Here is a 25,606-nt window from a genome sequence, read left to right as displayed (position 1 = left end):
TTCAAGAAACTTCAAGTATAATTCATGACCATTTGAATGAATAAAAAAGAATTAGATTGCTGAACTGAAATTTTACAAGCTGAAATACATCAAGGAAGAATGGAAACAAGGAGAAAGAAGAAAGAAAATATAACTAAGAAACTGAATTCAAATCAAAAGAGAATGAAACTACAAATGATTTATTACAAAAGATCTTTGAATCACAAACCCTCAATTCGAACTCACCTTCTTCTTCTAGCTTGCTTGTCTTGAACTTCCTTCAGCCCTTCTTCTTCTTCTTCCTTGCGCCTAGCCTTCTTCTCTTCTCTTCTCTCAAGGTGGCCGAACCTCTAAGAGTGGGAGAGCCTTCCTCTCAAGCAATTGAACAACTTTCTCCCCTCCTAGAGGCCTGCCTCCTTATATAGTTTTTCAAGGGGGCTCTTGCCCCTTCTTGAAGCCTCTAGAATGTGGTGTATTACACCCCTAATGAACCTTCTAGAGTGCTCCCTCCTTCTTTTCAAGAAACATCTAGGAGTTGCCGCCCCTAGCTCCCTTTGGGCTGCTATTTGGGCTACAACTTAGCTTGCTTTTGAGCTCATGTGGGCTACACTCTAGGCTGTTATTTGAGCTAAAAATGGGCCTTCCTTGCTGGGCCGAATTCTACTCATAGCTAGGCTTTATTTTCTTGGGTTTTCTCAAGGAATTCACTTGCTCTTTTTGGGCCGAAGTGCTCTCTCTTGCTTCCACGACCGAGCTGGACTGAAATTGGTCTTTTTGAACCTTCTTTTCTTGCCTTTTTCCTTCCTTTTCTGGGATTGATTATCCCTGAACTTATTCTTAGCATTAAGCTAAATTAAGGCAAAAATTAATAAAACCGGCATAAAAATCCATGCTAAAGTCCTCAAAAATTATAAATAAATTGTAAGTTCATCAAATACCCCCACACTTAAGCTTTTGCTTGTCCTCAAGCAAAGACATCAGCCATAAACTTAACATTCCCCCCTTCTGTTCTCACCATTTACCTGGTGAACTTTTTAAGATAGAAATGCATTGAGTAGTCGGGGAACTTTTGTAAGTGCTCAACTCTTATTCTTGTAAATTACCATTTAAGATATGTATCAGATCCAAGGAAAGGAGAATATGAATTTCATCATAGTCTAGCCTTCACTCCTAATTCATATATAAATCAGCTCCTTAATTGTCAAGGTTAATAATCAAATTTCACTAAGTTTCACATCTGTAACTAAATCTCAATGAGAGTTCAACTTTAGAGTGCCCCTTTGAACCTCGGTTGTCACCACAAATACTTATTTCTAAGGGTGAGTGCATCTTATGTTCCATCTCACCCTTTTCTTCTTCTTTTTTTTTTTTTTTTTTTTTTGGTGTGAGTGCATCTTATGCTCATCTCACACTGGTCACTTACTTGAGGTAGGACTCATGTTCTGAGCTGCTAGTTTTACTATTCAACTCCAAATAGCGGAGTCAATTTGTGCTTTTGTCCTTCTTTGCAATTATTGAACCTCAAGAATTAGCACTTCAGATGTGCACTAGCTCTCTTGACCATTAACCATGAAATCAAGGGCTTCCATACACATAAAGATAGTTAGGGCTAGTCATGCTGAAAAGCATATTCAGCTCCCCTTTTCTCATGCATATATCAAATTGGGTCATTCACAAGAATAAAAACTTAACAAGTACATCAGTCTCCCTCAACTCATTGAATTCTTTCTTAAAAATCATCAAATAAATAGTAATGAACTTGAGGGGTTCCAGTCTTTTTTTTTTTTTTTTTTGGTTATGTCATTGCCTGCATATGTGTGTTGGGGTGCATGGTTTCAGCCCCCATACCCTAGCCTCGGGCTCACTCCCCCACACTTAAGATGAACATTGTCCTCAATGTTCTTATTGTTAGGGGATCACAAAAAAAAAAAAAAAAAAAAAAAAAGAGAAATACCAAGTAAAGAGAAGGGTGTATAGAGGACTTCCTGAAGATTAATTTCCAGATATGCAAGAGTTCTTTTGGTGGGAGTCTCTTCTGCTAGAATTTTACTTGCAAGAGAGATCAAGAGCTTTGTTCTAACTAAAAATAATTTAAACCAAATAATAAAAAGACTACTATACACAATTCCAAACAATGTAAATAATTTAACCAGTCTATAATACACAACAGAAACTTACAAGGCCAAGAAGTTTGAATTCTATCTAACAAAATAAATAAATAAATAAATTTTAAAAAAAACAAGATCAAAAGCCAATATAAATATCTCTTGGAATCTGATATGCAAGTGATAAACAAGTGATTTACAAGATTGAAACTAGCCTAGAAGTCTAAGAGTTCTTGAAATCAGCACACTACCAAAGTTATTTGATTTTTTTTTTTTTTTTTTGGTTAGAACTTGACTTTTGAGAACAGTCACTTACAAAAACTCCAAACCTAATATCAATAAGTAGGTCTAAAATCTGTTGCAGTTAGGTCTGAAATAAGTTTGATCCCAAGAGCTTAAGACTTCTCTTTCAAGTCCCAACTTAAATGTCTTGTATGCCTCAGACCTGAAATCAGATCTGCAATTTTATAATGAAAGCAGCCTTGATTCAGATCTGAATACCATTACATCAAAAATATGAAGCTCTTTTTGGACCTCACAAACATTAGTCCTAATCCAATACAACCAATTCAGATTGGGTGCAAGTGATTTAAAAGATAACAAAACATCAAGTTCAAAGAAATTTCAGATCATGTACTCATACTGCCTCTGATTCTCATGCACTTCAGAACTGATTTTACCATTCATGGCTTAAATTTTCATCAATGAGGCAAGTCTGATGCATCAAATTGTGAATTGGGTGCTGTCACTACCCGAATTCACATCAAAATAGAGTGGGTTCAGGTCTGAGTTTAGATGAACTCAGATCTGAACCTAGCAGAATGCAGTCCTGCAACTGGCTGAACACAGATCTGAACTTCAAATCTGAGTTTCAGATTTGAAAACTCACATGCTATTTTTTTCATTGTTTTCTTTTTATTTTCTTTATCTATTTTTTTTCTTTTTTCTTTTTTATAAATCTAAAACAAAATACAGCAATGCAACCAAAATCTTTTTGGATGAGTGCAGGTCTGATTGATGAATGCAATTCAGATCTGAACTCATTTTAATTTTTTTTTTTTTTTTGGTTGAGTGCTGTAGTTCTGCTATAGTAGATCTGAGTGCCGAATGCAACTCAGATCTGCAACACTCATGATTTTGTGATTTTTTTCTTTTAGAGGGTAATAACTTCAAGATAGAAAGCAAAACAAGTCTCCTTTTATTAAAATTAAACTGAAACAAGGAAAATAAAGTAATCTACTAAAGAGAAAAGAAGCATAACTACAGTAATACAGCAGTTGCATTCAAAGCAAAAATGAAAAATTAAGCAAATTAAACCAACTATGAATGCAATGCTGAAGAACTACATCTACCAGTTACACTAAATCAACAATCAAATATGAAGTAGGTCAACAATGGGAAAGAGAGCTAACTAGATCAGCAGTGGAGTTTCATGCTAATTGCTGTACTGTAGCAGCCCTGCTACAGCTCTGAATGCTAGTGGAATGCACTGCTGCTTTTATTGAATATGTGAGGCATCACAATTATTCAATCCAAACACACATCCTCACCAAATTTAGATTGGGTACAAGTGGGTAAAGCCAAGAATTCAGTCCACCCAGAATTCATAGAATGCTCTGTATCAGTTCAGTCCTCACATCATATCAACTGCATTTCAGATTTGAATTTCTCTCATTCTTTGCTATCCATTCACCCTTGAGGCAGGTTGGATGTATCATAGGGTGGATTGGGGTAGTGATGGCACCCAATTCACCTCAAACTTGCATCGGTTCAGATCTGAGTTCAGAGGAATTCAGATCTGAACTGAGCAGATCTGTAACAACAGAATTCAGATCTGAACTCAAGTCTGAGTTTGGATCTGAATTCTCAATTGCCTTACCTTCAGTTATTGCTACCAAATTGTTTTTGGGGAATAGCAGAAGTTCCCTAGGGTGAATTGGGGTGGTGATGACACCCAATTCCCCTCAAAATTGCATCAGTTCAGGTCTGAGTTCAGAGGAACTCAGATCTGAACTGTTGCAGATCTGCAATAGCAGAATTCAGATCTGAACTCAGATCTGAGTTCTTATCCGAATTCTCAATTGCTCCTCTGGTTGTTCAAAAGATCTCCCCTTTTTTTTTCATTTGTTTTTTTCTTTTTGTAATGAAAGAAAGAAAAAAAAATATGAAACACAAGCAATTCTTTTCGGCTGAGTGCTGCAGATCTGAAATCTGCTGATCTGAGTGCCGAATGCAACTCAGATCTGCAACACTCATGTTTATGTGAATTTTTTTTCATTTTTTTTTCTTTTTGAAGGGAACAACACCAAGATTGAATAGAAATCAAATATGCCTTTATTAAAATGAAACTGAAACCAGAAAAAGAAAGTAATCAACTTAAGAAAGAAGAAACATAACTACAGTACTACAGCAGTTGCAATCCAAGCTGAAATGAAAAAGTTAGCAAATTAACCCAACTATGAATGCAATGCTGAATGAGATCAGATTAATAATGCTCAATGTTTCCTAATATTGCTTCTCTAAGTCCCCGGCAACGGCGCCAAAAACTTGATGTGTTGCTCATTGTGACACTAGCAAGTGCACTAGCCATTCAAGTAATAAAGTAGAGAGTGAAGTATCGTTCCCACGAGGATTAGGAAACAATTACCAATACTAAATTGAGCACTTCTTATCTGATCAACAAATAAATCAAAACTCTAATGAAAGCTAAGAAATCCTAAATTAAAATCTATCTAAATCATTGGTCCAATTGCCTTCAATTCAGGTTAGAAGAGTAAGCAGTAAATGTCAATCTCAGAATTCAGCAATCTATCAATTTGGATCATTCGAATAAATCATGATTGAGCCTTGGTTTGGTGAAACCCCAATGTCATGAACAGCCTCTCTCAAGCGCATGTTCATCCTATGCATGAGTGACGGTTCTTCTATCTCTAGCAAGAATCTAGTCCCCATGCATGCATTTCTTCAAACACTTCTAAGGCATCAATTCAAATCTGAATTGATCACCAACTGAATTGTGCAAGTTATCTCTAACCTTGCACTCAATTCAGTTCTTGAATAGTAGATCTGAATTCCTAGAATCTCTCTCAAGCACTCTAGGAATTCCAAGCTGTAGATTAATTCGGCCAATCTGAAAATTGCAGATCTGAATTCTCTTTCAAGCAATTCAGATCTTGCAATCTCAGATCCGAGAATTCAGATCTGAGTTTTGAAGGTTAGTTGGCCGAATTACTCTACAATAACACCCTTATTCAAGAAACTTCAAGTATAATTCATGACCATTTGAATGAATAAAAAAGAATTAGATTGCTGAACTGAAATTTTACAAGCTGAAATACATCAAGGAAGAATGGAAACAAGGAGAAAGAAGAAAGAAAATATAACTAAGAAACTGAATTCAAATCAAAAGAGAATGAAACTACAAATGATTTATTACAAAAGATCTTTGAATCACAAACCCTCAATTCGAACTCACCTTCTTCTTCTAGCTTGCTTGTCTTGAACTTCCTTCAGCCCTTCTTCTTCTTCTTCCTTGCGCCTAGCCTTCTTCTCTTCTCTTCTCTCAAGGTGGCCGAACCTCTAAGAGTGGGAGAGCCTTCCTCTCAAGCAATTGAACAACTTTCTCCCCTCCTAGAGGCCTCCTTATATAGTTTTTCAAGGGGGCTCTTGCCCCTTCTTGAAGCCTCTAGAATGGGGTGTATTACACCCCTCATGAACCTTTTAGAGTGCTCCCTCCTTCTCTTCAAGAAACATCTTGGAGTTGCCGCCCCTAGCTCCCTTGGGCTGCTATTTGGGCTACAACTTAGCTTGCTTTTGAGATCATGTGGGCTACACTCTAGGCTGTTATTTGGGCTAAAAATGGGCCTTCCTTGCTGGGCCGAATTCTACTCATAGCTAGGCTTTATTTTCTTGGGTTTTCTCAAGGAATTCACTTGCTCTTTTTGGGCCGAAGTGCTCTCTCTTGCTTCCACGACCGGGCTGGACTGAAATTGGTCTTTTTGAACCTTCTTTTCTTGCCTTTTTCCTTCCTTTTCTTGGATTGATTATCCCTGAACTTATTCTTAGCATTAAGCTAAATTAAGGCAAAAATTAATAAAACCGGCATAAAAATCCATGCTAAAGTCCTCAAAAATTATAGATAAATTGTAAGTTCATCAGTTTTGGATTCCAACTTGTCCGCACTTGTTCTTCCAACGTGTGCAGGACAACCCCAAATCTTCAAGTGTCTTACACTTGGCTTCCTTCCAGTCCATAGTTCATATGGAGTTTTTGGAACTGATTTGGTTGGAACCTGATTCAGCACGTAGATAGCAGTCTCTAATGCATATCCCCAAAAGAATGTGGGTAATGCTAAGCGTACGAGAAGTGATCGGACCATGTCCAACAAGGTCCTATTCCTCCTCTCTAAAACACCATTGAGTTGTGGTGTAGCAGGAGGAGCTAGTTGTGACACTATCCCATTGTCCTTTAAGTAGTCCCTGAATTCGTCAGAGAGATACTCGCCACCTTGATCCGATCGAAGGGCCTTAACTTCTCTCCCTAACTATTTCTCGACTTCCTGTCTGAACTCTCTGAACTTTTCAAAGGATTCAGATTTGTGTCTCATTAGGTACACGTAACCATATCGTGAAAAATCATCTGTAAAGGTGATGAAGTACACGTGTTGATTTCGTGTCCTAACACTCAAGGGACCACATACATCAGTATGTATTAGGTCAAGTGTGCCTCCAGATCTTTCAGGCTTACCGTCAAATGGCCGCTTAGTCATCTTACCTTGAAGGCAAGGCTCACAAGTGGGAAGATTTTATACGGTTAGAAAATCCAAAGGACCATCCTTTACCAATCTTGTGATGCAGTCAATACCGATATGGCCAAGTCGGTAATGCCAGAGGCACGTGGGATTAATTGTATCACGATTCCTTTTCTTGGGATTTTTTACCAACGTAGTTTCGGTTAGGTTAGTTTCTAGAGAAGGATGTAGAACATAGAGACCATTCTCTAGTTCCCTGCATGCGATGAATTTGTTATTCCGTTTAACAGTAATCATATTACTAAAATAAACAGTATATCCATCAGCACACAGTTTAGAAACAGAAATTAAATTTCTTCTCAAGTTCTGTACATAAAGACAATTTTTAAGTACATGGACTCCTCTAAAAGCTAATTCTACGGTTCCTATCACCACAGCTACAACACTTGCAGTCATCCCAAGAATAGTGTCACCTTGCCATAACTCAATCTTCTGCTAACTTTGAACCCCAGCAGTGAGTTACATGCATGAGTTGAAGCCCCGGAGTCAACACACCAGGACACAGAAGTAACTAACATATTAGTTTCTATGACACAAGTTTTGATGTTACCTTTCTTAGATTCCAGGTAGGCAGGACAGTTCTGTTAGATAGTCTTGTATGTTCTTCAGCTCTTTGCAACATATTGCTGAGCTCTTGCAAGTTGACATTCAGCTTGTTCATGTTATAGTTCATGATGAACGGACTGAAGGAAGGAGGCAAAGAATTAAGGATAGCATCTATCTAGATTGCGAGGTCCAGCCAGGATCCAAGAGCATCCAGTTTGTTGATGTAACCCATCATCCGAAGACAATGGTCGTGAAATTGTTGGCCCTTGGACATTTGAGTGGTCATGAACTGTTTCAAGACCTTTTGTCGAATAGAACGATTCTGCTCTTCATACATCGTCCTCAGACTGTCCAATATGTCCTTGGTAAGTTCGATCTGATCGAACTGTCTCTATATTGGGTTGTCCAAGGAGACAATGATGTAACACTGGGCTAGGGAGTTCTTCTCCTCCCATTCCTGATAGCCTCTCCTTCGTGCCTTAGAAGCCCTATCTCCCGGACGCTCAGGGGTAGGATTCTTTGTCACTTTGTCCAGCTTTTCAGAAGCTAGGACCAGCATAAGGTTCCTGTACCAGTTGGCATAGTTTGGGCCCTTAAGCTTGTTGCCGTCAAGAAGCTTTGCAAATGATCCATTTGCCATTTTCTGATAAAAGAGCAAACCTCAGTCCACAACCTAATGTGATTCATGTTCATTTCATAGATATGGCTTTTAATCTATGATCCATTTCCATTTTTTCATCTCTGGGATTTCTCACCTATCTTTGTGACAGAGACTACAGGTTGTCTCTGGAAATGTGGAAAATCACATAGGGTACCTGGAGCCAACTGTTTCAGCTGCATAACCCCACCACCTTTCTGTGAAGGATCATATCCACTCATCATATGAGTTTTCCCTTTGGCCTCTATCAGACAAGGTTCAGAGCCGTTTTCAGGTAAACCTTTCTGTCTAGTAGTGCTTACCCATCATATTTGTGAACGCCAAGGTACCATGAGAGAGTTCCCATTTTCTAGAGAAGCCCCTCCCACATTGGTCTATGACGCCCCTATCATCTCATGAAACACTTAGACGAGCCCAACAGCAAATGGATAGCCCATTTTCTGGTGCGTTTCCTCATTACTGAAGGACCCATCCTCATGCTAATGATGGAAGGCCTCTAGAGAGTTCATCATATGAATCTCCCTATCACTTGCACTCATATTAGCTGAAGGGAACAATTAATTACGCCCTACTTTGATTTAGGTCAAACCAAAGTGGCTCCCATTGACTTTCATAAAGCCAGATTTCGGTGGGCCTTAAATCGGCTAGGGTTCTGCACGTAACCTCTTGATAAGGTGTGGGGTCCACCACTTAGGGAGGTCATCCAATGACCAAAAAGGGACACCATGGCAATGATGTGCATTCAGCCATGGTGTGCGCAAGATCCACTATCGAATAAGCATGCGCAAAGTACTTATGGCCCATGTACGTAGCACACCACACATCCATACATCTCATGTAGGGATAAATTGATCCAATCAATTAATTATCTGTAAGGCCCATTGGAAGCCCGTTAAAATTCCATAATATTAACCATTAATATTATCTAGGTATATGTGCTGAATTAGGGTTACCCAGTTTGGCCCATATAGCTTTATCCTTTGAAATGGGCTTTTGTAGTTTTAACTATTTAAAACTGGGCCTTTAAAGGTTGGGCCGAATTAACCATTTAATTAAATATCAATTCTCAGGCCCATTAGTGGGAAAATTAGGGCTGACTTTCAGCCTTGATTAAACCCTAGATTTGGTCCAAACAGTTTGAACCAATCTTGGTTCGAATGGGTCTAGGGTTTGATTCTTAATTAAATCCTTAATTCAAGAAAATAATATGAAATTAAATAACTGATAAAAGGAAAACAAGAAACAGTTAATCAGGGTTGTTCGCAAACTCCATCCTGCAAAATAGAGGTTAGATCACAGATTGCAGTTTCTTAAACTGCAAATCGCAGATAGTGAATCTCCCATCTGCAAAATCTCCTTCTCTACGCCGCCATCATCGACCCAAAATCAAACGTAAATAGAAATCCTATTTCTATTAATTATTACATCAGATCGAATGCCTATACATTGAGTCTAAAAATAAAAAAAAAAAATTATTTACAGACCAAATGTAATAAATAAATTCAATAAACTGCAAATCTTGAAGTTCTCCCTACATAAACCAAGAGTTCGATTTCCTCTTGTACAAACAGCCCATAAATAAATTCACTCAGATTTATATAAAATTAATTTTAGATTATTTGCCCATCTATTTTGGGAACAAATTTCCAAAAACCCATTACTGCGCAAATTGGGTAGAACGCCTTCTCCCTATTTGTGCAGGTTCAAATCTGAAACAGAATGGTTCAAGATTTGAATCATGGCTCTGATACCACTGAAGGGATAGGAAATCCAACACATGGACGCCCAAGATTGCAGAATAAAGGGGGCAAATTTCAAAAAAAATTTCTTTCCCTTCAATTGGGAATCGAATTCCCTATTTAGAAAATCATATTTTCAAGGATCATTCTTGAACCATAAACTAAACCAGATCTGAACCAAAAGGAGTAGGGAGAGATAATACCAGATATAGAGAAATAATATCTCTCAATGGAGGTGTTCATGCCCAAGGTAGGATCCAAAATCTGCTCCCACTGAAGATGGCACAGGGCAGGTTTGGGTCCCACTTCATACAAGGAAGCCCAACAGGGCAGCAGTTTGGAAGGCTTAATGAATACATAAACCTAAATGGGCCTTAAGCCCATTTCGAACTGGGCTAATTTGATTAGTCTTTAAGGGGCGAATTTTGAGATAAGATCAGCTGATAGGATTGGGCCCACACCCTATCCACTTAGAGAGTCCAAGATCTAAATAAGATTTAGATTTGGAAACTTCCTAATTAGATTAGGAACTGGCTGATCTAATCTACAAATAAGATAAGGATTATCCCTTATCTTAAAAGGACTTGTAATCCAGATATGGTTTGGGTTAGCAACTCCTATTGGGATTAGGAGCTGATCCCTTTAAGTCTATAAAAGGAAGAGGGGGTGGCAGCCTTTAGATACAACAACTTCCAACAGACTCAAGTCTTGTCTTCAGAGCTGAGTTCACAGAGCATAGAAATCTGCACCCTACAAATTCTTTCTAGCCGCCTCCTTCCTGCAGCCGCCGCGTATTGCAGTTCGATCTCCATTCCTTGGGAGAAATCAAGATTGGATCTTGATTCCGATCTTTTGGAGAAAAGATTGGTAGGAGTTGTATTCACAAGCCATCCAGGTGATTCTTAGGAAGAATCAAGTTGTTAAGAAGGACACTATTGATTCTGCTCCACCTTGCATTGTGCCATCTTCAGTGGAAGCAGATTTTGGTTTCCACCTTGGGCATGAACACCTCCATTCAGAGATATTGTTTCTCTATATCAGGTGTTATCTCTCTCTTCTCCTTTTGGTTCAGATCTGGTACAGTTTATGTTCGAGAATGATCCTTGAAAATATGATTTTCTAAATAGGGAATTCGATTCCTAGTTGAAGGGAGAGAAAAATTTTTGAAATTCGCCCCCTTTATTCCGCAATCTTGGGCATCCATATGATGGATTTCCTATGCCTTCAATCTCATCTCAAAATTCGCCCCTTAAAGACTAATCAAATTAGCCTAGTTCAAAATGGGCTTAAGCCCCATTTAGGGTTATGTTTTCATTTAGCCTTCCAAACTGCTACCCAGTTGGGCTTCCTTGTATGGCGTGGGACCCAAACATTGATCTACACATCAGCCACAAGGGTTCAGCCCAGCCTTTGTTACAAGGCCTGGCCGAATACATTGTTATAGACAGTGCACCCCCTGAAACCCACCAGATGGGCTCTATGGGCCCAACACTTACCCTAAGTGGTCCCTGGGCCAAGCCACCTTGTAACACCCAGGGACTATGGGCAGATGCAAGATTAGCCCATCAGGTATTATCCTCAATGGTCTTACACTTAACCTCTCAGCCCATAATGATCATACACTGCCGGACAAGACAGGACCTCTCCCTCGGCTGCAAGAAACAGTGTTGCACTCTATGCTTATATGGATCCTGGGAATTAAATCCTTTAGCAAATCATTTTGAAACCATAATATATATACTTTTATATATTTTGCAAAAAAAAATCTCAACAATTGAAATCGGCTGCCGGCAGTCTTGGTTTCCATCAGTGAGAGTGCATCCCCGATCATTACCTTTGTCTGACAAAGGGGCTGATCCTGTCACTATGATCACCCACTGAGATGAATTCTCAAACTGTTCCAACATACCCAGGTTTTGACCCCTGCTAAGGATCTCACTGATTGGTACATCAAAGACAGCCCAATCTGACACCTAGTGTAATATCATAATCGAGTCTAGGGGTTGGGTGTAACTTTCCAGTTTTTCCCATCGATCTCCAAGGTCTAGGGCAATACTGGAAATCTGGTCCAGTTCAAAGATTCAATTAATCCCACACTGTATGTGCCTAGGGTCTCACCCTGATAGCTGAGACAAGCCACCCCAACCGACTTGGTGGTATCACAGTGTTAGCCTTGTCAGGATAGGTCTCCCCAGACCGACCCACTGGCTGTGAACATTCTAAACTAACACGAGTCTCATTAAGTGTCCATTTTAAGGGTATTACACAGAAACATACCAAGGGAAATGATTTTGCACAGTTTCGGCGACAGTCAGTAATCTGGACCTAACTCTCAATTCTGGACACCGAATTGGACAATTCAAGAAGAATTAGAAAGATGAAAGGAAGGCCCAGAACTTTTATGTTTTGGGTTTTGACAGATTTGGCCTGCATCGAGTAAGAAAACGAGCTCAAAGTCGGAGCAAGTTCGCAGCCAAGCCCATTTCACAACTTAAGCCCAACTCGCAGAAGTACCTTGAAGCAGCCCAACTCGAATTCAAGAGTTAAGAATCCGAATTTCGAATGTAATCTCCAAGGAGAGAGTTTTATCAGATCTAAAGTCTTGAATGTAATCCTAGAGAGATAAGAAGATTGAGATTAGAGCATTAGATAAGAGATAGGATAGGATTAGTTCAAGATAAGATCAAAACTCCCTAAGGATAAGATGATCTCCTAGAAGGAGTTGGAAAACAGCCCTCTCCTTTGGCTATATAAAGAGGGGGGCGAACCAGCTCTAGAAATCACTCATTCCAAAATCCAAGAGATCATCAAGAAGACCAAGAAGCAAGAAGGTAGTTCGGCTATGGAGAAGAAGAGCATGGAGATTGCGCAGATCATGAGTAGCTAAGCTTCTTTTTCTGGTTCAAGGGGGGAGGTTCGATTGTGTCATTGTGAGGTTCTGTAGTTACTTTATTTTCTTTCTTTTTAATTCAAGTATTCATTGGTTCTTGTGCACATTTTTATTGGATGTTAATGTTAATTAGTCTGACAAACTGAATTAATGTTGATTTTCCTACTGCTATCCATGATTTCGGTGATCCGTAATTGTCACGAATAATGGTACAAGTAGCAATTAGGTTGTTATCTTTTGGGGTCAATTGTTCGTGACAGCCTTTGACCAATGTTTTAACATGGTTCAACCTAAAAGAATTGATGGAACTAAACTCAGTAATTGCAGCCATCTCAATTATTGTTATTTCGGTTTAACTGTTTTCACAAATCTTAATGCTATCATTGTTTAACATGGAACGCTATCGTACCCAGTTGAGTGGTGATAAGTGTTGATCGAATGCTGGGTTTGGTCAACTGAATTAGGAAAACACAAGGTTTATTATGGCTATCCTAATAAATCTAAGGTTAAATGCTTGAATTGCAAGAATGCTGAATTGTACCTAGGATCGATTGCCAATCGATTCAACCCGAACCCTTGAACCAGAATTCGGTAAGACTGATTTTCTCTTGTTTGCTTAGTTTGTTATTCTTTTAATTTTAGTTATTTAATTTTCCCACACAATTACTTTACCCATTCGGCTAAGAGATTACTGATTTGCTCCCTTTGGGATTCGACCTAGAACCACTTTTACTGCAAATATTTTATTGTGGGACTAGTAATAATTTTGAGGGCTTCGACAAACCCGTCAAAATTTTGGCATCGTTGCCGGGGAGCAACTTTAATTTCTTAGCTATTACCTTCCTCTTGTTAACCTCTTTTATTTTATGACTCGTGCTTCTCAACAAGGTGAATTGGAGTACAACCCTGAAATTGAGAGGACCACCAAAGAAGGTGAATTCAGATTGTGATCTTCCCATCTTCGAAGAAGTAGAAAGAATGGCTGACAGAGAGAGGACATTAAGGGAGTTGGCTGCATCAATTATGAACCAACAACCTTTATGCATCACGTACCCCACTCTTGAGGTAGCCTTTGAACTCAAATCTGGTTTGATTCAATTATTACCTCTGTTTCATGGTTTCCCAGGTGAGGACCCTCACAAACATCTAAAGGAATTTCATGTCGTTTGTTCAAGCATGAAACCCCATGGTATGACCGAGGACCAGGTAAAACTCATAGCCTTTCCATTTACTTTAAGAGATAAAGCAAAGGATTGGTTGTATATTCTTCCTCTCGGTTCAGTACGCACATGGGACGAGATGAACAGGATATTTTTAGATAAATATTTTCCTGCATCCCGGGCTACAAATATAAGAAAAGAAATATGTGGAGTTTGGAAATTTGGTGGTGAGACACTATACAAATATTGGGAAAGATTTAAACAACTTGTTGCTAGTTGTCCACATCACCAAATACCCAAACAACTGTTAATCCAATACTTCTCTGAAGGGCTGCAGCCCATTGATAGAAGTATGGTCGATGCAGCCAGTGGAGGAGCCTTGGTGAACAAGACACCCGAAGCGGCCAAGGAGTTAATCTCCAACATGGCCGAAAATTCACAACAGTTTGGTGCTAGGACAGACGGTACCATTAGACGGGTTAATGAGGTAAGCCATGTAAATTTAGAAAATCAGATTTCTGACCTAACTGCTTTGGTAAGACAACTCGCTGCAGGACAAGTACAAACTGCCAGGGTGTGTGGTATCTATTCGATTCCTGGCCATCCTACAGACATGTGTCCATCATTGCAAGATGGTTTGATGCAGCAAGTCAATGCCATAGGAGGATTCCTGGGCCAGCCCCAGCGAAAGTATGATCCCTACTCCAATTATTACAATCCGGGGTGGAGAGATCACCCAAACCTAAGCTATGGGAACCAAGGAGGACAGCAGCAATACCAGCCCCATTTTTTCAGTCGACAGCCCCAGTTTTCAACACCCATCACAGCGCAAGGCCAACCCTCGAATTCAGGTACGTCATTAGAAGATATAGTTAAGGCTCTAGCTACTAATACTCAGCAATTTCAACAGGAAACAAGAGCCAGCATTCAGAATTTGGGGAACCAAATCAGCCAACTTGCCACTACTGTTAGCAAGTTGGAGGTGCAGAGCTCCGGGAAACTACCACCACAAACGGTAGTCAACCCCAAGGAGAGTGTAAGTGCAGTGGTACTAAGAAGCGGGAAGGAACTACAGCTAGAACCTACATCACCAAGGAATGTGGATAAAGGGCAAGAAGAAGACAAGGTGTAGGACTCAAGAGTTAGAGAGAACGTTTCAGCCATGATCAAGAGGACCTTACCAGAAAAACATGCTGATCCAGGTATGTTCACCCTACCTTGTGTGATTGGCAATAAGCAAATCAAGTATGCCAAGCTAGACTTAGGTGCATCTATCAACGTCATGCCATACTCGATTTACTATGCTTTGAGATTAGGTCCTTTAAGGGAAAATAAAGCTGTTATCCAATTAGCTGATTGTTCTAATGCCTTCCCAGAAGGGATTGTTGAGAATGTAATGGTGCAGGTTAACGATTTAATTTTCCCAGCTGATTTTTACATTCTGAAGATGGAGGAGGACACGATCGAAAGTTCAGCCCCACTTCTATTAGGTAGGCCATTTATAAAAATGGCCAAGACCAAAATAGATGTGGATGAGGGTACCCTCTCTGTCGAAATCAGCGGGGAGACTATTAAATTTAATATTTTTGAAGCTATGAAGTACCCAAATGAAGACCATTCAGTTGACACTATTGATCCAACTGTGCAGGAATTTTTTGAAAAAGATATGAATGAGGAGCTAGAATCGAGTGCACAATTGGATACGAAGGCCCCTATTCCAGATTTGAACCCGCTCATGATGGATGGAAGGGGAGCACTGATGAACTTACAATTTATCTATAATTTTTGAGGACTTTAGCATGGATTTTTATGCCGGTTTTATTAATTTTTGCCTTAATTTAGCTTAATGCTAAGAATAGGTTCAGGGATAATCAATCCAAGAGAATGAAGGAAAAAGGAAAGAAAAGAAGGTTCAAAAAGACCAATTTCAGTCCAGCCCGGTCGTGGAAGCAAGAGAGAGCACTTCGGCCCAAAAAGAGCAAGTGAATTCCTTGAGAAAACCCCAGAAAATAAAGCCTAGCTATGAGGAGAATTCGGCCCAGCAAGGAAGGCCCATTTTTAGCCCAAATAACAGCCTAGAGTGTAGCCCACATGAGCTCAAAAGCAAGCTAAGTTGTAGCCCAAATAGCAGCCCAAAGGGAGCTAGGGGCGGCAACTTCTAGGAGTTTCTTGAAGAGAAGGAGGGAGCACTCTAGAAGGTTCATGAGGGGTGTAATACACCCCATTCTAGAGGCTTCAAGAAGGGGCAAGAGCCCCTTGAAAAACTATATAAGGAGGCCTCTAGGAGGGGAGAAAGTTGTTCAATTGCTTGAGAGAAAGGCTCTCCCACTCTTAGAGGTTCAGCCACCTTGAGAGAAGAGAAGAGAAGAAGGCTAGGCGCAAGGAAGAAGAAGAAGAAGGGCTGAAGGAAGTTCAAGACAAGCAAGCTAGAAGAAGAAGGTGAGTTCGAATTGAGGGATTGTGATTCAAAGATTTTTTTGTAATAAATCATTTGTAGTTTCATTCTCTTTTGATTTGAATTCAGTTTCTTAGTTATATGTTCTTTCTTCTTTCTCCTTGTTTCCATTCTTCCTTGATGTATTTCAGCTTGTAAAATTTCAGTTCAGCAATCTAATTCTTTTTGATTCATTCAAATGATCATGCATTGTACTTGAAGTTTCTTGAATAAGGGTGTGATTGCAGATCAATTCGGCCAACTAACCTTCAAAACTCAGATCTGAATTCTCAGATCTGAGATTGCAAGATCTGAATTGCTTGAAAGAGAATTCAGATCTGCAAATTTCAGATTGGGCGAATTAATCTACAGCTTGGAATTCCTAGAGTGCTTGAGAGAGACTCTAGGAATTCAGATCTACTATTCAAGAACTGAATTGAGTGCAAGGTTAGAGATAACTTGCACAATTCAGTTGGTGATCAATTCAGATTTGAATTGATGCCTTAGAAGTGTTTGAAGAAATGCATGCATGGGGATTAGATTCTTGCTAGAGATAGAAGAACCGTCACTCATGCATAGGATGAACATGCGCTTGAGAGAGGCTGTTCATGACCTTGGGGTTTCACCAAACCAAGGCTCAATCATGATTCATTCGAATGATCCAAATTGATAGATTGCTGAATTCTGAGATTGACATTTACTGCTTACTCTTCTAACCTGAATTGAAGGCAATTGGACCAATGATTTAGATAGATTTAAATTTAGGATTTCTTAGCTTTCATTAGAGTTTTGATTTATTTGTTGATCAGATAAGAAATGTTCAATTTAGTATTGGTAATTGTTTCCTAAATCCTCGTGGGAACGATACTTCACTCACTACTTTATTACTTGAACGGCTAGTGCACTTGCTAGTGTCACAATGAGCCACACATCAAGCACACCGAAAGCTGAAACCACGAGAGCTAAAGTAGCAAAGGAGGACGTCGAGCATAAGGTCGTTAAACAATTGCGCTTGTGGGAGGCAACCCATTGTGTTTAGTTAATTTTGTTATTTTGTTTGGTTTTGATTTTTTGTGTTTAGCAGGAACCCAATAAGACAAACAAGGAAGTACCCCCAAATCCTTCTACTTTATGCATAATCACATACATTGGGGATAATGTATAACTTAAGTGTGGGGGGATTAGGGAAATCTGATGGAAATTTGAGATACCTTACCTTCTTGAAATTTCTGCTCCCTAGAAACTTATCCTTGAACAATTTCAACTTATCAGGAATCATGTGCTTAGGATAAATAGATAAGATAGGATGCAAGCATGACTAACTGAATCTTTCTTGGCTGCATATGGTACCTCATGTTTTTAATCGATCAATAGGCAAGATGCATAAGGGTTTGATTGATTTTCACATAATTATCTGTCAAACATGGGTTGATTATTCTAGAACTTGCTGTGTTAGGCATATAGAGACCACGATCAATGAATTCATAGATCAGGCGGTGAAACCTTGTGATTCTTGTGAAAAAAAAAAGAGGGAGTTTGAAAATAAAATTGTAACTAATGTGAGATGGAGCATAAAATGCACTCACATCTAGAAACAAAAACAAGTGTGAGATGGAGCATAAAATGCACTCACATCTAGAAATGAAAGCAAGTGTGAGATGGAGCATAAAATGCACTCACATCTTGAAAAAAAAAAAAAAAAAAAAAGGGGCAAGGGTGAGATGGAGCATAAAATGCACTCACCCTAGAACCCCAACCCCATTCTCACCTTCAGATCCTAGGAATTCACACTAAGTGGTGAAGATGTGATACATAGCAAGATTATGGCAATAAGCACACCTTGTTTTGATTCAAAGGAAAGTAATTGCATCTGGCTGAATTGGTTTGTTAAAAGCAATGAGCACTCGTGCAGTCCAAGGAGTTTCAGCCCTGGAAGGCTTGTCTCCTTGACTATCGATTTAACTTGGGACCATGAGGAATGGTGATTTGCGATCACTCTTGGACAAGAAAAATGGGAGAAAGAGATGAAAAGGAAAAGGTTACCAAATCTGAACTAAAGCATGAAATGAACCAGGCCTCATGTAGAGAAAAAGAAAGATTGAAAATCAATAGTTAGTCTCTCTTGTGTTACTTGAGTTTTTGCCTTGCCCGGGGACGGGCAAAGTTTAAGTGTGGGGGGATTTGATGAGACCAAAAAGAACCCTACTTTTATCCTCTAATATTCACTCTTTTATATTTATTTATCACTTAAATAAACTCATTACTCTTGTCTTTCGATCTAGGGCAATAAAGAAGGCAATTGGAAGAAAACAGGGCAAATCGGGTGATTTTGCACAGTTTCGGCGACAGTCAGTAATCTGGACCTAACTCTCAATTCCGGACACCGAATTGGACAATTCAAGAAGCATTAAAAAGATGAAAGAAAGACCCACAACTTTTATGTTTTGTGTTTTGACAGATTCGGCCCGCATCGAGTACGAAAACGATCCCAAAGTCGGAGCAAGTTCGCAGCCAAGCCCATTTCACAACTTAAGCCCAACTCGCAGAAGTAACTTGAAGCAGCCCAAATCGAATTCAAGAGTTAAGAATCCGAATTTCGAATGTAATCTCCAAGGAGAGAGTTTTATCAGATCTAAAGTCTTGAATGTAATCCTAGAGAGATAAGAAGATTGAGATTAGAGCATTAGATAAGAGATAGGATAGGATTAGTTCAAGATAAGATCAAAACTCCCTAAGGATAAGATGATCTCCTAGAAGGAGTTGGAAAACAGCCCTCTCCTTTGGCTATATAAAGAGGGGGTGAACCAGCTCTAGAAATCACTCATTCCAAGATCCAAGAGATCATCAAGAAGACCAAGAAGCAAGAAGGCAGTTCGGCTATGGAGAAGAAGAGCATGGAGATTGCGCAGATCATGAGTAGCTAAGCTTCTTTTTCTGGTTCAAGGGGGGAGGTTCGATTGTGTCATTGTGAGGTTCTGTAGTTACTTTATTTTCTTTCTTTTTTATTTCAAGTATTCATTGGTTCTTGTGCACATTTTTATTGGATGTTAATGTTAATTAGTCTAACAAACTAAATTAATGTTGATTTTCCTACTGCTATCCATGATTTCGGTGATCCGTAATTGTCACGAATAATGGTACAAATAGCAATTAGGTTGTTATCTTTTTGGGTCAATTGTTCGTGATAGCCTTTGACCAATGTTTTAACATAGTTCAACCTAAAAGAATCGATGGAACAAAATTCAGTAATTGCAGCTATCTCAATTATTGTTATTTTGGTTTAACTGTTTTCACAAATCTTAATGCTATCATTGTTTAACATGGAACACTATCGTACCTAGTTGAGTGGTGATAAGTGTTGATCGAATGCTGGGTTTGGTCAACTGAATTAGGAAAACACAAGGTTTATTATGGCTATCCTAATAAATCTAAGGTTAAATGCTTGAATTGCAAGAATGTTGAATTGTATCTAGGATCGATGGCCAATCAATTCAACCCGAACCCTTGAACCAGAATTCGGTAAGACTGATTTTCTCTTATTTGCTTAGTTTGTTATTCTTTTAATTTTAGTTATTTAATTTTCCCTCACAATTACTTTACCCATTCGGCTAAGAGATTACTGATTTTCTCCCTGTGAGATTCGACCTAGAACCACTTTTACTGCAAATATTTTATTGTGGGACTAGTAATAATTTTGAGGGCTTCAACAAACCTGTCCAATCTTCACACCCGTTGGATAGATCTGGGGAGATTTATCCTACCAAGGCTGACACTGATGTGCCACCAAGTTGGTTGGGGCAGCTTGTCTCAGTTGTAAGGGTGAGACCTGAGGTACATGAAGGGATGAGAGATCCATCATATGGACACCCAAATCTTGTGGAATAAAATGGGCGAATTTCAAAAATTTCTCTCAATCCTACTGGGAATTGTATTCCCTATTTTAGAAAAAATCATATTTTTCAAGGAACAATCTTGAACCAAGAACCGAACCAGATTTGAACAAAAGCAGTAGAAGAGGGATATACTTGATATGGAGAAATAGTATCTCCCAATGGAGGTGTTCACGCCCAAGGAAGGAACCAAAGACTGCTCCCACAGAAGATGGCGCAGTGTAGGATGGAGCAGAATTAGTAGCATTCAAAAGAACCAGATCATTCACAAGAATCAACTGGACGGCATGTGAGCACTATTCCCAATCAGCCCTTTCACAAAGAACTGATATCAAGGTCCAATATTGGTCACTTCCACTGACACGAGGAGATCGAATTGGCAGATATAGCGGTGGCAGGAAGGAGGCAACAAGAAAGAATTTTCGCAGAGGTGTTGAATTCTTTATTCTGTGGTTTCAGCTCTAAAGACAATGTGAATTGGGTTGTGTGTATAAAGGCTACCGCCCCCTCCTCCTTTTATAAGGTTAAAGGGATTAGCTCCTAATCCCATTAGGAGTTGCTAATCCAAATCATCTTTGGATCAGAATTCCCTTCAAGTGATAAGGGTAAACCCTTATCTTATTTGCAGATTAGATCAGCCCTCTCCTAATCCCATTAGGAGGTTTCTACTAATCTAATCTCATAATTTACCCCTCATTCAACTGATCAAATCAGCCCAGTTCGAAATGGGCTTTAGGCCCAATAAAGTTATGGGCTCTCTTAGCCTTCCAAATTGCTGCTCAGTTGGGCTTCCTTGAAGGGATAGGAAATCCATCACATGGATGCCCAAAGATTGCGGAATAAGGGGGCGAATTTCAAAAATTTTTCTCTCCCTTCAACTGTGAATCGAATTCCCTATTTAGAAAATCATATTTTTAAGGATCATTCTTAAACCATAAACAGAACCAGATCTGAACCAAAAGGAAGGGAAGAGATAATACCTGATACAAAGAAGTAGTATCTCCCAATCGAGGTGTTCACGCCCAAGGAAGGATCCAAAATCTGCTCCCACAGAAGATGGTGTAGTGCAGGGTGGAGCAGAATCAACAGTGTTGTTCCAAAAGAACTTGACCCTTCTCAAGAATCACCTAGACGGCATGTGAATACAACTCCCACCAATCTTTTCTCCAAAAGATTGGAATCAAGATCCAATCTTGATTTCTCTCAAGAACTGAAGATCGAACTGCTGTAGGCGGTGGCTACAGGAAGGAGGCGGCAAGAGAGTATTTGCAGGGTGTAGATTCTCTCTTCTGTGATTTCAACTCTAAAGACAAGACTATGTATTGCTTGCTTGTGATGTCTAAAGGCTGCCGCCCCCTTTTCCTTTTATAGACTTGAAGGGATCAGCTCCTAATCCCATTAGGAGTTGCTTACCCAAATCATATATGCATTAGAAGTCCGTTTAAGATAAGGGCCCTTATCTTATCTGCAGATTAGATCAGCCATCTCCACATCTAATTAGGAAGTTTCCAGATCTAAATCTCATTTAGATCTTGGACTCTCTAAGTGGATAGGGTGTGGGCCCAATCCTATCAGCTGATCCATATAAGAAATCGCCCCTTAAGTGACTAATCAAATTAGACCAGTTCAAAATGGGCTTAAGGGCCATTTAAGGTTATATATTCATTTAGCCTTCCAAACTACTGCCCAGTTGGGCTTTCTTGTATGGCGTGGGACCCAAACATTGATCTACACATCAGCCACATGGATTCAGCCCAGCCATTTTTACAAGGCCTGGCTGAATACACTGTTATGGATAGTGCACCCCCTGAAACCCATCAGATGGGCTCTAGGGGCCCAACGCTTACCCTAAGTGGTCCTTGGGCCAAGCCACCTCATATCACGCAGGGACTGTGGGCAGATGCAAGATTAGCCCATCAGGTATTATCCTCAATGGTCTTACACTTAACCTCTCAGCCCATAATGATCATACACTGCCCGACAAGAGAGCACCTCTCCCTCGGCTTTAAGGAACAGTGTTGCACTCTCTCTTGTATTGATCTCGGGAATTAAAACCTTTTCCAAATCATTTCGAAACCATAATTTATATACTTTTATATCTCATATAAAATATATTTTATAAAACAAATCTCAACGATTGAAATCGGCTACTGGTAGTTGATGTGTGGCTCATTGTGACACTAGCAAGTGCACTAGCCGTTCAAGTAATAAAGTAGTGAGTGAAGTATCGTTCCCACGAGGATTTAGGAAACAATTACCAATACTAAATTGAACATTTCTTATCTGATCAACAAATAAATCAAAACTCTAATGAAAGCTAAGAAATCCTAAATTAAAATCTATCTAAATCATTGGTCCAATTGCCTTCAATTCAGGTTAGAAGAGTAAGCAGTAAATGTCAATCTCAGAATTCAGCAATCTATCAATTTGGATCATTCGAATGAATCATGATTGAGCCTTGGTTTGGTGAAACCCCAAGGTCATGAACAGCCTCTCTCAAGCGCATGTTCATCCTATGCATGAGTGACGGTTCTTCTATCTCTAGCAAGAATCTAATCCCCATGCATGCATTTCTTCAAACACTTCTAAGGCATCAATTCAAATCTGAATTGATCACCAACTGAATTGTGCAAGTTATCTCTAACCTTGCACTCAATTCAGTTCTTGAATAGTAGATCTGAATTCCTAGAGTCTCTCTCAAGCACTCTAGGAATTCCAAGCTGTAGATTAATTCGCCCAATCTGAAATTTGCAGATCTGAATTCTCTTTCAAACAATTCAGATCTTGCAATCTCAGATCTGAGAATTCAGATCTGAGTTTTGAAGGTTAGTTGGCCGAATTGATCTGCAATCACACCCTTATTCAAGAAACTTCAAGTACAATGCATGATCATTTGAATGAATCAAAAAGAATTAGATTGCTGAACTGAAATTTTACAAGCTGAAATACATCAAGGAAGAATGGAAACAAGGAGAAAGAAGAAAGAACATATAACTAAGAAACTGAATTCAAATCAAAAGAAAATGAAACTACAAATGATTTATTACAAAAAATCTTTGAATCACAATCCCTCAATTCGAACTCACCTTCTTCTTCTAGCTTGCTTGTCTTGAACTTCCTTCAGCCCTTCTTCTTCTTCTTCCTTGCGCCTAGCCTTCTTCTCTTCTCTTCTCTCAAGGTGGCTGAACCTCTAAGAGTGGGAGAGCCTTTCTCTCAAGCAATTGAACAACTTTCTCCCCTCCTAGAGGCCTCCTTATATAGTTTTTCAAGGGGCTCTTGCCCCTTCTTGAAGCCTCTAGAATGGGGTGTATTACACCCCTCATGAACCTTCTAGAGTGCTCCCTCCTTCTCTTCAAGAAACTCCTAGAAGTTGCCGCCCCTAGCTCCCTTTGGGCTGCTATTTGGGCTACAACTTAGCTTGCTTTTGAGCTCATGTGGGCTACACTCTAGGCTGTTATTTGGGCTAAAAATGGGCCTTCCTTGCTGGGCCGAATTCTCCTCATAGCTAGGCTTCTTCCCTTGGATTTTCCAAAGAGTTTCACTTGCTCTTCTTGGGCCGAATGAAATTCTCTTGCTCTCATGGCTGGGCCGGGCTGAACTTGATAAATTTTTGGGTTTTCTTTTCTTGCTTTAGCCTTCTTTTTGTTGATTTGGCTCCCCCTGAAATCTTTCTTGCAATCAAGCTAAAATACGGCAAAAATTTAATTAAACCATTATAAAATTTCATGCAAAAACCTCATAAAATATAGATAAATTGTAAGTTCATCAGTAGTCTTGGTTTCCATCAGTGAGAGTGCTTCCCCGATCATTACCTTTGTCCGACAAAGGGGCTGATCCTATCACTATGATCACCCACTCAGATGAATTCTCAGACTGTCCCAACATAACCAGGTTTTGACCCCGGCTAAGGATCTCCCTGATTGGTACATCAAAGATAGCCCAATCCAACACCTAGTGCAATATCATAATCGAGTCTAGGGGTTGGGTTTAACTTTCTAGTTTTGCCCATCAATTTCCAAGGTCCAGGGCAATACTGGAAATCTGGTCCAGTTCAAAGATTCAATTAATCCTACATTGTATGTGCCTAGGGTCTCACCTCGGTAGTTAAGACAAGCCACCCCAACCGACTTGGTGGCACCACAGTGTCAGCCTTGTCAGGATAGGTCTCCCCAGACCAACCCACTGGCTGTGAACATTCTTAACTAACATGAGTCTCATTAAGTGTCTAGTTTGAGGGTATTACACAGAAACATACCAAGGGAACATGAATTAAATATGCACTTTTATTCATTTACAATAAACTCATAAAGTACATCATTTTGATTGAAGCTAAGGGCATACAAAATTGTCTAACACTGACGATGGGTGTCCAGGATGTAATCGGTCTCCAAGAATTGGGCATTTCGACTGCATAACACTTTCTGCTCACTTGGGTCATAGAATAGGTAACCTACAAAGCCTTTTGGGTAGCCTACAAATAGGCAACGACTAGTTTTGGATTCCAACTTGTCTGCACTCATTCTTTTAACGTTTGCTGGACAAACCCAAATCTTCAAGTGTCTGACACTTGGTTTCTTTCCAGTCCAAAGTTTATATTGAGTGTTCGAAACTGATTTGGTTGGAACCCGATTCAGCACGTAAATCACAGTCTCTAATGCATAACCCCAAAAGGATGTGGGTAACTCTGAGTGTATGAGAAGTGACCGGACCATATCCAATAAGGTCCTATTCCTCCTCTCTGAAACACCGTTAAGTTGTGGTATAGCAGGAGGAGCTAATTGTGATACTATCCCATTGTCCTTTAAGTAGTCCCTGAATTCGTCAGAGATATACTCGCCACCTCGATCAGATCGAAGGGCTTTAATTTCTCTTCCCAACTGTTTCTCGACCTCTTGTCTAAACTCATTGAACTTTTCAAAGGATTCAGACTTGTGTCTCATTAGGTACACGTAACCATATCATGAGAAATCATCTGTGAAGGTGATGAAATACACGTGTTGATTTCGTGTCTTAACACTCAGGGGACCACATACATCCATATGTAGAACATAGAGACCATTCTCCAGTTCCTCGTATGTGATGAATCTGTTATTTCTTTTAATAGTAATCGTATTACTAAAGAAGATAGAATAACCATCTGCACACAGTTTTGAAACAGAACTCAAATTTCTCCTTAATTTTTGTACATAAAGACAATCTTTCAGAACCAAAGTTCCTTCTCTAAAAAATAACTCCACGGTTCCTATGGCCGCGGCTGCAATAGTTGTAGTAGTCCCCAAGTAGAGAGTGAAACCTTCAAAGCTCGTCTGGTGGTGAAAGGGTACACTCAGAAAGAGAGCATCAATTATGAGGAAACCTTTTCTCCTGTGGCCATGCTTAAATCCATTAGGATCCT

Source organism: Nelumbo lutea, chromosome 1, assembly GCF_056320005.1.
Source record: "Nelumbo lutea isolate HS-2025 chromosome 1, American lotus-T2T, whole genome shotgun sequence".
NCBI classification, from domain to species: Eukaryota; Viridiplantae; Streptophyta; class Magnoliopsida; order Proteales; family Nelumbonaceae; genus Nelumbo; species Nelumbo lutea.
Note: the sequence above shows the minus strand (reverse complement) of the source record.